Source organism: Martes martes (genome assembly GCF_963455335.1).
Source record: "Martes martes genome assembly, chromosome: 6".
NCBI lineage: Eukaryota > Metazoa > Chordata > Mammalia > Carnivora > Mustelidae > Martes > Martes martes.
Window position 1 is genome coordinate 141,662,473 of NC_137893.1, and position 13,217 is coordinate 141,675,689.

At 42.9% G+C, this 13,217-nt stretch overlaps 1 protein-coding gene across 2 annotated transcripts in view; it reads left to right on the forward strand.

Moving 5' to 3' along the window:
• CDKAL1 (CDKAL1 threonylcarbamoyladenosine tRNA methylthiotransferase) overlaps positions 1 to 13,217 on the forward strand; it is a 634,424-nt gene that overhangs the window by 563,644 nt on the left and 57,563 nt on the right. The gene's annotated exons all lie outside the window — the stretch shown is intronic.

Genomic DNA, 13,217 nt, shown 5'->3' on the forward strand with positions numbered 1-13,217 from the left:
GTCTTGAAGGCAAAGACTGTTTCTCAAAAATGGAATTACTTTTTCTCTTTCGTGGTCATTGCCCGACACAGCACCCTAAAGACAGGGTGTATCATGGCAGCTACCGGTGGGGGACGGGGCGGGTTGGGGCTGGGGTATTGAACACGTCTCAATCCAGGAGGCCTTGCAGCCATGCTCGAGGAATATTTTTGTTGAGTCTTATGGTACCAGCGGTTTGTGAAACATCATTTCATTCTCTGAAATTTATTTTTTTGCTCTGTGCCCCCCTTCTTTGGAATCTGCTTCTAGTATATAAAGGCATGTGAATAATTCAGAAGTAGGTTCAGAAGTAGGTGATGTTTTGAGAATTCATTTTCATAGGAGTTAAATACATATGATTTAGTAATTTGTATGTGCCCCCAATTCTATTCCTAACCCATTTTTCCTAATAGTGTTTTGACATGACTTTTTAACGTTTGTTCCGTACATCAATAACCTCATTGGCAGGGTGGAGGTATGTGCTTGCTTTTTAGCATCAAGCATTGTCATTTCTAACCATGGAGTCTCAAATACAAAGAAAAATAATTGCTCCCGTATGGATTTATTTAAGACTTTCATGAATTAACCTGGTTGTCATTTGAACTTGGATTGCCTCTGCGTCTCTTCTGACAAGTCCGTGAACATGCACCAGCTCTGTTCCATTATGGCAGCTGCATAACCGTCAAGAGCAGTGTTTTCTGCGGACCAGTCTAGAGGGTGTCTAGACCGTCTTGATAAGTAGTTGAACGGATAAAGTGAGAACCTGAGGCATTGAGGTAGGAGGTTAGAACTAACTGCTCTGCAGGAGGTAAATGCAGGGACTCTTTCTCTCAGTGTAAATGAGAGAAAGTGATAAAGGAGGGACAAGTAGTTGGGGGAGGAACTAATATTCAATTTGAGGTGGCTGGCCTTTTTTTCGTCTGTGTGCACTAACCTGCAGACCTCGGTCAGAAGGCCAGAAATTGGGAGCTACATATGACCTTGGGAATGCAAGTCCCTTCCCCCTTGATGTTTGAAGTCATTTGGAGAAGGACACTGAACTTTTTTGCAAAAGACCAAGTGTGGGAGGTTAGAGCCTAGATCTAAAGGGGCAGTGGGACCCCAGCTGCCATCTGAGTTTTGTGCGTATTCATGTCTGGCTTTAATGCCCAGCCCCACCTTTTACTAGCTAAATACTCTTGGAAAAGATACTTAATTTTTCTGTGTCTCGGTTTTCTCATCCGTAAAAGAGAAGTCATAAAAATACATTTTTCCACTGGGTTTTCTTAATGATGAAACTAATACATGTGAAGAAATAAGAGAAACGCTTTCCATGGTAAACACCAGATCAATGCCCTGTGTTATTAGCCACACTTGTGCAGACATGCGCATGATGGGAGGCTTGGGTTTGCTTTTTGTGTGTGTGCCTCAAGTTAATTACAGAGAAGCTACCACATGTAAAACCGTTGTAAGGAATCACATATGATTCAATATCTCCTCTCTCTAACCCCTACATTTCTCCTTTAAATGGAAAGTGTCTTATACCTCAAACAAATCAAATGGTGTGTGATTTATTATCTTTGTACCAATACTATCGTGTATTTATTTAAAAAGACCAGAATGTTATCAGAGTCTTGATATATTTTCCAGTCCTGATACATTTGCTCTTTGGGAGAAAAAGGAGTGCTGTTTCTAGAGAAGTGGTGTACCCAGGACTCATGGGATATCATCTTTAAATAAGTCTTCATTGTCTGGCTCTCATCTATAAGAAGTGGAAAAGTATTGTGCTCCGTAGAAGTTGTTAGCTTCGTTGGTTGCTAAATGCTATGCTGTGCAAAATAGTAAAATGCAGAGGTCATGAAGTTATTTTGAGACTATAATTACTGCATGCTCTGCCTGCTTCCTTTTAAAACCTTCTGGCTCTTTGCCGCTGACTAATTTTGGTAGCCACTTATGTTCATGAACATTGTTTGCCATATTGGTGTTATATTTAGAAACTTAGTTCTGAAAAAAAACAATAATTCTGATCTACCTAATCTTGTAGAAAAGCACCTTCCCCCAAGTAATTGCCTTGTTTTGTCTATTTTTGCTCCAGAATTATTCTGTTTTAATCAGTGTGTATGTGGGGGTGGGGCATACAGAGGGAGTTACAAAGCTGTTCTATTTAGTAGTGATTTCTTTTATAGTTGTGAGGGGATTTGGGAAATAACATATTTTGTTTGACTCCACTCACACTAGAAATAAAAATAGAAAGCATGGGGAGGTAAGGGGGATAGTCGTGACGGCAGGAAGGGTGAGGAACTTGGTTTGAAGAGCTGCTGAGAAGCCTGACCCCTCCCAGGACACCCCATCCATCCCAAGACTTCCAGTTCCTCCGCCACTCACCTTCCCAATCCAGCCCTTCTCCATTTTCATGACCTCCCACGTTTCTACTTTTCGTAGTTTATTGTTATTCCTTCCTTCATTTTCTGTCTTGATATAATGAAAGCTGTCTAAGACCAAGGACGGTATCTACTTGCTGCATCCTCAAGACTTAGAACATTTCGAAGGCTAATGCACATTTGGGGAGTGGATTAGTTGATTCACTTATAAGTCACTTTGCAGGTGGCCATTATTCTTTACGTTCAAGATACCAGTTTCCAGGGCGTTAGCACTTAATACATAAAATGTGTAAGGAGGGCAACCTGACAGTATCAGAGCCTTCCAGGTGGGCCAAGGAATGTGTTCTAAAGAAACCATCATGAGTCTCAGTAAATATGAATCTGTGAGGATGTTCACTGCAGAACTGTTTATAATAATAAAATATTATAAATAACCTAAGATCCAGTACTAGGTGATGAGTTAAACATGCTGCGTTCATGTAATATAAAGCCACACAGTCACTGAAAATCATGTTGAAAAAGAATATTGAATGATGGGGGAAGTATTCCTTGATACGTCAAACATTGAGAAAGGGTTATGAGATAACATATCTACATGATAGCAATTGTATAAAAATAGTAATTATTATGCATCTACTTAGGAAAAAACAGGATTATAAAATATATACCATAATGTTAACGGTAGTTATCCAGGGCATAATCCCAGGTGATTTTATTTCTGTGTATGTGCCCTTCTATATATATATATATTTTTTAATTTCTAAAACATTGAAGTGAGAACAAAGAAGTGAGAAAGAGAGGGAAGTTTCCAGTGCCGTTTGTAGAGTGGTGGGACAAGCCTGTGAGGAAGGAATGTGCAGGCAGGAAGACACAGCTAGGTCAGCAAGAGAAGCAGCCACTAAAGCATTCGTGGGCTGAGAATGACAGAAATCAAAGAGCTGGAAAGGACCAGAGCGATCACGTGACCCTGAGGGGCAGGGGCAGTATGCCGGCCATTGCGCCAAGCCATTTGCAGTCGGTGGGAAAAGAACCCTGAATGTCTGGTAAACTTTGACAAGGGAAAGGGTCTCCTCTCTGCCTGGGTTGGGTTTTCACCTACGATTGAAGCACATTTTAGCCATGCATTAATTTGGCTCTTAGTACGTGTTTATTGATTTCTTTTTCTGCACCCTGTTCTTTGTTTCTGCAATGGTATTTTGGAAAGATGGTGTGTGGAGTGGAAAGAGATGAGCTCTTGAGGTCGGCAGAATTCAGCAGATGGGCGTTTGATCCCTGCCCTGGCACTTGAAAGCTCTAAGACACTGGACAAATTTTCTTCGATGCTCTGAAACGGAAGTGTTAAAAATGAGACTAATGGCAGTCCCCTTCCAGGATTTTAAACAAAATAAGTGTATACAAAGTCGCTAATTCAATACCTTTCACCACAAGACAACAGAGAGCCAATCAACGTTCTTAAGATGGTCTTTTCTTGTCATTCTCGATTACACAAGCACGGTGTGTCTTATAATTACAAAACCATATGCTTCTGTTGATGTTTTGTTTTTGTTTCTATAATTTTTTTTTTTTTTTTTTACTTAAATAATGTAAAGAAAAACTAAGTCAAAGGCTTCTCCAGTAGAAAGCAAGCTGCTTGGTTGGTTCTGAGTCATCCTAACCAAAATCAGTCGTTTGGTGGTACTGCTGTTTCATTATGACAACCACCAGTCACCTAAACTGGCCTTACTGAGACAAAACAGTCTTTGAAAATGCAAGCACATCACTCAGCCTTGTTATGGGAAACTGGCAGACACCTGGCTGTGCCCAGAGGGACTGTGATTTCACTTCTCACTCCAGAAGCAACATCCTTCTGTTGTGAATTAAATCTTCACAGTCAAAATCTGTGTCTGCATGTGCTTGTTTATTTGGAAAAGAAATGTTATTCAGAAGCATTTTATTTGTAATAGTTGTAGAACCATATGATATTCAGGGAGCCTACTGTCAGTATAGTGCGATTTCTGAGGGAAGAGCCCTCGGGAGTCTTTGATTTTCTTTCTGGTCTGACCGTCGTTCCGAAGGCCTGTGGGCGGGTTCTCCTGTAGACGTGGATGTCAGTATGGTGTTTTACACGTGTGTGTAGCGTCTGTGAATATCGTACCCCTTCTGTATGTGGGTCGATGCAGGTGTCTGAGGATATGTGCGTGGGTGAACCAGTTTCTGGATACTACAAGGAGGTTTCTTTTCTCTGATTTCACCCAACCTGACTTTATTCAGGAGGGAAATGCCCTTCTCTTATCTCACGTCCCTAGCTGAGTTCAGCATCTGGAGAAGCTTAAGGACCCAATACATCAAATTATCCTGCTCGAACTGGTGTTTATTACAGTCCATTTTGTCCTGTCAGCCCACTGACAGAATGTCAAAGGTTTTCCTTTCTGTTTCTTTCAGCTTTCAGCATCTGCAAGGACCTGATATGCTGTCCCTGCTTTCCTGGGGTAGGGGTGCAGGGGGAGGGGGTCTCACATGATCCCGATGAAGACTATGGGCCAGATATCTGCAGGCACCAGTTAACTTTTTTACTAAAGCTTGGGACGGGTTTCTGCCCCACCGTTTCCCTTCCCAGAGCATAAACAGGCAGTCTGTTTTAGGGATATGTGTTAGTTCCTTATCTGTTTCCATGTTTCTTCAGTTGAGACTTGCGTAATCACAGGCAGATCATGTATGATGGTATTCATAGAAGTACTCACAGTTTAAGTCTGGGAACGTAGTGTGAATTTCATCGCTAACTACAAATAACGTGATCTATAATCTGAGCGATTCAATTTAGGTAAATAGAAATATTGCATCCTTTAAAACTCAGTCCAGAGTAACTAAACATGCACATGAATTTCCTGCTTCAATCTTCAACCTCTAGCCTTTATTTTTTTTCCATTAGAAACATACGTGTACCTACTTATGTATTTTTAGCTTTCTGTAATTACAGTCATACGTATGATTGCATACGATTTATCCTTCCAGGATAAAGGTTCATTGTGCCAAAAGATGCTCTCATTTCTAAGATACAGCTCAAAGTCTCTTGTCCAGATAAAGAAACATCTGCCAGTGGAAAAACACGACACTGATTACAGACCAGGACACATTTGCATGTTTCTACTTAAAACCATCTCTGGCCTGGGGAACCCCCTTCTCTTGCCTGGACTCCAGCTCGCTCTGAGTTCACTCTAGTTTCTTTCTCAAGCCTCATCACTGAAGGGAGACTAGAATGTTCTTCTGTGCCAACGAATCTGATTGTATCACTTTTCTGCTGAAAACTCCTCAGCGGCTTTCCATTCCTTTTAGGAAAAAGGCAAAACCCCTTTGTGTGTGTGAGTCTGAGTCTCTCCACTGGCTCCCCCCGCTCCGTCTGCTGCAGACACTCCAGCAGTGCCATTCCTTCGCACCATGGGGCCTTTCCTTGCTGTTTGCCTGCTCCACATGCTCGGCTCATCTTTCACCACGTTCGCTCCGGGTCACCCTGCCAGGTCGCAGCCCCAGAGCCTCCTCAGAGAACCTCTCCCAGACTTCTCCGAGTGGATCAGATCACCGTCCCTACACTCTCATAGCAACAGGTGACGCTGCTCTCAACACCCATCCGTTAGCATTTACATTTGTGTGATGCTTTGGTCACAGTCCCCTCCCTTGCTAGACTATAAGCTCCATACAGACGGGAACCCAATGTGGTTTGACTCGCCCCGCTAAAACCAGAGCCCAGCCCAGTGCCTAACACAGGGCACGGGCTCAGTGAAGACTTGTAGAAAAATTAAATGAAGATAATCACATCCATAATATATTCTCTTTTATGAAAGCGTGTCCTCACTCGCCGTGGTCTACACATCTCTCACAGACAGCCTCTCCGGACCGTGACCCCTAATGCACTTAGTTCCCACTCTGTTGAGATCCTGCCTCCTTGGTTTTGTGTCTGCAGTGTAGAGCCCTGTGTCAGGCCCAAGGAGGAGATGCAGAAATTTGCCTCTAGTTCCACTGAGTGCAGATTGGGTGTGAGGCTATGTTTGTATCTATACAAGAGAGGGAGACTAGTGACTTCCCAGCTGCTCTTAAAAAAGATCCTCACGAAAAAAAAAAAAAAAAAAAAAAAAAAAAAGATCCTCACGGTGAGACCTGATTATTTCCTACCAGTGTGTTTGCAGAGCAAGAGACGACATTAAAACAAAACAAAACAAAAACACTACACTGTGACACTACATGTGTAGGATTTGTTCTTTGTGGTTTGCGATTACTGTTTGCTTTTGTCCAGTTGGGACAGTTTTCTGAGAAAGACTTTGCTTCTCTGGTCGGTCTGTAACGTCTTCGTGGCCTACCCATATGTTGGCAGATCCACTTGAAACTAAATATTCCCAGGTTTGAAAGTTTCAGCGAAAGATCACTAGGAACCTTTTGACTTTCAGATGGTGTGTGAGCCTCCTAAGTTTTTGTCTTCATTCTGTCTTTTACTTTTGAAAGGGAAGAACGGTTTTTTATTCAGTACCATTTTTGAACACATATATGTTTTTACTTGAAGACTAATTCAGCCCAGAAAATAGCTACTGGAAATTTAGAAGACGCAAAATGAGGGAAAATAAGAGTCAATTTTGATACGGGAAGCCCCCTTTGTTGTTGGGGTTGGGGGGGGGGGGGAGTGCGGTGAAGGGAAGGTCAAGGTGCCCAGGGAAGATGACCCCGTGACCCCAGCCCAGTATTGCCTGTCAGCAGGGAGTAATTTCCCTGCTCCCCCGAGTTAAAGACCTTGCAAAAACCTTATATTACATGGGCCCGTCTTCCTCAGGCACTTGACAAGGCCGTATTTTCTCCCCTCCAAAGATACTGTTTAAGATTGACATTATCAGAATAAAAATAATCTTGCTTGCATTATTTTCCTAAACAGCAGTAGATAAGCAAAGCCCATTTTCTAAGTAACAGCGACTTCCTGCTTCATTAAAAGATTATTTATGTTCTGTAGAAAAACAGTATTGAGATGGTGGTTCCAACAAGCAAATTGTATCTCTCTTTCCTATCAATGTAACAGATAAAGTGTTGGCAATAATAAGGAGATGTCCAGTGAACTGGGAATATTCTGTTCTAAGATAAAGAACTCTGTGGTGGTTTTAATCACTGTCTGCCTTCCAAGAGAACTTACCCACTTCGTGTATTTATAGGCGCGATCTGTGTTGTAGATTCACAATGTTTCTGAATATATGTTTTTAAATGTATACATAGAAATTAAATTTAGAGGAAAGAGTCCCCAAAATCACTCGTCTGTAAAGCTAACATACACACTCTGCTTCTACATTGCTTTCTTTATGGGCTTGGAGTAATTAAGCAGCCATAATATAACACATAAAGGAATTTATTAGGCTTTTATTAAGGCTTGATCATTTGAGTTTCAGATTTTAAATCTCAAAGGGCTCATAATTGTCATTTTCTACTAAAAGGTACATTTAGAAAGAAGTTAAGCTATGGTGCTAGGGAAAGACGTGTTCAAATGGAAAGTACAAAGTGCCATTTTCATTAATTCAGCCCTTGAATTCAAATGTCTGTGTGCTTCGCGTGAGGCTTTTACAAAGTAATACAAGACGCAGCTTCTGCGGGTCCGTTTGCGCAGATATTTTCTTGAAACAGTGTTAATTACAGGAAGAAGAGGCTTGAGGTTGAGAAATGCCTTGATAGGAAGGGAAAGATTGGTTTCAAATGCCAAAACTGTGAGTGACTAATTTGCCAGATCCATTTAAATCTTAGAAAGGTTTTCAGTTTGATTTTACTGACTCAAAAAGCACATTCGGGCAGTTCCAGGCAGGACCCCGCAGGGTGAATTTTGCAGTGGTTTCTACTGGTGAGTTGCTGTCTTCTGGTCAAACAGTGTCTTTTCAGTTTTAATCTTTGTTTTTTGAAAAATTCTGTCTGAAATGTATTAGTAAGTACGGTGTCTTTGATTCTTGAGGGTTTTTTTTTTTTTCCCCTGAATATTAATTTGTTTGGTACTGAAATTCTGTCCGTGGATACTACGAGGTGTTGAACTTTACTGATCCCACAGAACTTCTTCAAAGTTTGCCTTAAAAGTAATCCCTGATAATTGGGGAACGTTAATCTACTGTTCGAGAGTCTGCAGCGCACCAGAACCATTGCCTGGTTGTCAGGACAGCAGCTAGGACACACCTGCCATCTTTTCTTCACCTTGACTCCTAATTCCCCTAAGGGTTCATCTTTGGGGGGAGGGGGAGTGGGTCATGAAAACCAGCGTTTCCCCAAACTGGACCTTCGATTGAAAAAGAGCAGCTGGGGCTCTGAACCGTAAGACTCGATCCCCCGTTTTCCCTGAAAGCAGCTTCGGCCCCGTGGTTAGAGTTAGAGGAAATCCTCTTCAGTAGGGATTTTGCCCTAATATTGAAAACGAGCACCGAAACCACCTGAGTCTGTCAGGCTTCACACCGTGCGCCACGTCCCTGCCTCTTGTTCTCTGCAGTGAGACTGCCTTGGCCTCCCCCTTGTAGTCAGGGCACCCCGAGCGCATCTGTTGTCACCCATCAGGGCCCCTCGCCCACCTCCCAGCTTGCACAGGACACAGACCCGGCCTCCAGGAGGCCCTTCTCCGGAGCAGGCGGAAGAGGTGGTGGTCATGTCTGGGCTCCGGCCTGCCTGGGGTTCGGTTCCGTCCCCTGCCCCACTGCGCACCTGTCTGCAGCGCGTTGGCCGCGTGAAACTGGACCCGGGCCTCCTGGCCTTCCCAGTAACTCAGAACGGGCACTGGCTTGGGGCAGGGAGAGAACAGGCCGCCACATGGGGAGGGAAGTACTGGAGCGTCTTGACTCCAAGGCACCACCCTCTCCCTTGGCTCTGGCTTCCTTGCCACCCCTGTCGCCTCCCTTCCTGTCAACAGCTCTCTAACCCTCTAACCCACCAGCCAACATTCTCGTTCTGTGGAGGCTCCTAGGTCCCAGACGTTTGCTCGAGGAAACTCAGAAAAAAGGTAAATGCAGGTGACTCCCAAAGCCTATCAGTCTTAAGCGTTGTAATCTGAAAATGCTGCTGTCTTTTGTAATGATTAGCTGCCCCCCTCCCCACACTGCCCGCAGCCTTACCTCTCTACCCCTGTCTAAATTACAGGCCCAGAAAGATCTGACCCAGGGCTCCTCACTTTTGGACTAGGAAATCCTGGTCCAGAATGATGTTTTCATCAATCTGACATAAGGGAAATAAAGAATCATACAATACAGTCAGTTTAAATTCACTATTTAAAAGACACTTCTTTCAAATCCCTTTTTATTATGAAGTACTAATATTTCATGTGGTCATAGATACTAAAGTTTCAAAAAAGTTATGTCCCTGCTTGTAAAATATAAAGTATTTAACCTTATAAACACACTTTAAATAAAAACACCTTTCACCTCCCCCCAGCACATACAATTTTACTAGCATTTAGAATCCAAAAGAGTAAGAAGCATAGATCTAGCCAGAACACAGATATCACTACATCACTGCCATGCCTCACACCGACAGCACCCACCGTGCTGTACCGAATCAGGTCCACATCCTTGAACAAAATACTCGAAGGCCTGCACTGGCCCCTGTCTTCTTGCCGTCATCCACGCCCACCATTTCCTGTCCCGAAAGGACATTGTCTGGGTGGCATTGATCCCTCAAAGGAAAGCCAGGTAGAAACCCATCAGTAATGATACAGGGTGAACTGAGAAGCTTACCCACATGAATACAGCGTCCGAGGATTCTCACCGTCTCAGATAAGGATGCCCTCTCCTCTTGTATGGCCGTTTCCTGCTTGAACCAGCCTTCCCAGCCTGACACGCCTCTGTACCTTTTACCCATTCTTGAGACCTACTCCCTGCTTCACATCAGCATGCCAGCCCCTGTAGTCCGTCCCTGTGCTTGCTGCTTTTATCCAGAGCATGAACACACGCAATGCATCGCATCTCTTTCTATGTCTGTCGCCATCAGTAAGCTAGAAGGTTCCTCGAGGTAAGGGATCTGGCTTTTTGGTCTTTGTGACCTCAGCTAGCACACCCTCTAACGACTTTCTGAACAGAAAGGAACAGAACAGACAGCTATGACGTGGTTAATCGGTATGGAGGCAAAAACACTTTCTTTCCTTTTTCCCCCATGTCTCTGTGGAAGAATGACCCTCTCCCTGACTAAAACCTTATTGCAAAGTGACTGACCACAGCTTTGACTGCAGCAAAGACAACCTTCCAATATCCCCTTCCTCACATTTTCTGCCTCCTGAGAGGAAAAACCATCTTGTCTTTATTTAAGTTCCTAGGCTTTCCTGAGAGTTGCTGAGCGGTGACTCCACTCTTCACATCAGCTCCTTTATTCCCCAACTCACCTAAAATGTGATGCCGAGATTTTCCTGTGCTACAGTAAAAATTTAATTTTTATTTTTTTTGTTTTATTAAATTACAGTAATTCAATGTTATTAAAAAATTATTATCAGGTTTTAAGGTCAGACTATAAAGAGCCAGAGAAGAGTTGAAATTATTTTTTATTTACTCAGAATCGTTCTGAAACAATATAACGAACAAGTTAATAGCTTCTTTTATTTACATTTTGGGGTTTTAAAAAACTATTTATTTATAAGCCCATTTTCTTTATTTTGCTTCATGGGGAAGAAATATTGAAGTTAAAGACTCTGGTTTGAGAACCATCAGAAGAACCTAGATTAGTTAAGTTTTGTGTTGACATATTGTTCTCATTTTGTTTTATTTTATGTTTTAAAGATTTTTGTTTATTTAAGTAATCTCTAAACTCCACGTGGGACTCAAACCACCCCGAGATCAAGAGTCACATGCTCTTCTGACTGAGCCAGTCTTGTTCTCATTTTAATAAGCTTTTTCATGTTATTCAGTCAAAAGGTATTTCTTCAGCATTGACTATGCCCAGGCAATGTGGCAGGTGTGGAGGAGAAAACCGATCACTGTCCTAGACAGGGAGGTTAGTGGGGGGTCACTATTATGCATTATAGAAAATTACAGAGGCGCCTGGGTGGCTTAGTCAGTTAAGTGTCCAACTCTTGATTTTGGTTCAGGTCGTGATCTCAGGGTTCTGGGATCGAGCCCCGCATCAGGCTCCACGCTCAGCACAGCCTGCCCAAGATTCTCTCCCTTTCCCTCTGCCCTTCATCCCACCTCCCGCTCACTTTCTCTCAAATAAATAAATGAATCTTTAAAAAAAATAATAAAATCTTTATAAAAGAAAATTACAGAACGTTGGGTGGCATGCTGTCAGTGTGATAATGGAGAACAGGGGGTCTTACCTCCCTGAGGATAGGGATGACTTCAGTTTCACAGAGGAAGTGAAGCCTGAGCTGAACTTTTTAAAAGAGAGTTCAATACTGGGGTGCCTGGGTGACTCAGTCGGTTGAGCATCCCACTCTTGATCTCAGCTCAGTTCTTGATCTCAGGGTCGTGAGTTCAAGCCCTACACTGGACTCCACACTGGGCGTGGAGCCTGTTTAAAAACAAGCAAACAAACCAACAAAAAATGAGTAGGTCAGTGCTTAGGGAATTCTGGAAGCAGATTGCCTTGATTCATATCCTGGCTCTTCCATTTATGACCCACGTGACCTTCAGAAAGTAACTTCACCTGCCTGTGCTGGTAGTTTCCTCCTTGTTGAATGGAGGATAAAAGCAGGACTTACTTCATAGAGTCTTTGTAAGTCTCATCCAGATTTAGTGACACATTTACATACTCAGAACAGTGCCTGCCCCAGAATTAGCTTTTATTACTAGCATGAGTTGACCTGATCATTGAATTAGGAAGAGAGGAGTAAATGTCAGGGTACAAATATATAAGAAAGCATGTCATGTTCAGAGAACTTCGTGTAGCTTTTCAACATTGTTCCAAAAAAGAGGTTTTACACCCAAGAGGGAAGTGAAGTGAAAAGTGTGCACGTGGGCGGGATTTGAACTTGATGCTGAGGTGACGGGACGCACTCACAAGTTTCAGAGGCTTAGATTTGGATTTTGTAAAGAATATCCTCTTGCCAGTTTTAAGGCTAGAAAAGGGACAGAGAGGGAGAGACTGTGGATGACAGAAAGTGGTTGGTGGACCGAGCCAGGCAAGAAGTGGCTTAGACCTGCAGGGGTGCTGGGGAGAGGCTCATTGCGTTAAGACCTTCCCAATGGTCCAGGTCCTTCTCTGCAGCAGCCCCCAACCAAACCAAATGTTAGTATGCACTATCGTCCTCAACTCGAATCTGAACTATGAAAACACTTAGACAGACTAAGGCTTAGCTTTTAATAGAGTAATCGTAACTGAGCGGGGAGCCCGGCACGAGGCCATCCCAGGACCCCGGGATCATGACCTGAACCAAAGGTAGACGCTTCACTGACTAAGCCCCCCAGGCGCCCCAGTTTTAGTGGAATTTTTGAGCCAGGTGAGAAGGAATTGGAGTTGCAATGCTGTTACATTTTAATTTTCGAGTTGCCTTTCCAAAATGTTCCTGCCAAGTGTACCATCGAAGCTGACAGTTGATTGACTTAATTATTTCTCATGAAAACACTACCAAAAGTAACCATCACCTAGTCACACGAGCCATGAAAAGACTACTTAGTAAATATCAAAAAATATTTAATTCATAGAAACAAAGACAGCAACTAATTTAAAATGGAAGGAGGATCTTATCTCACAATGGCTTCTTAACTCCCAACTTTGTCATTTAGCCTGTGTCAACGAAAGTGTCGAATAATTTTAGACCTCATTGTGCTCAAGAATATACACTCTGTTCACATCAAATTTATGGAAAGTGCAAGAGCCTCTGTGTTCTATTCTGTGACCTTCCTTGGGCACAAAGGATTGTCCAGTCTTTGGTGACCACTGCAA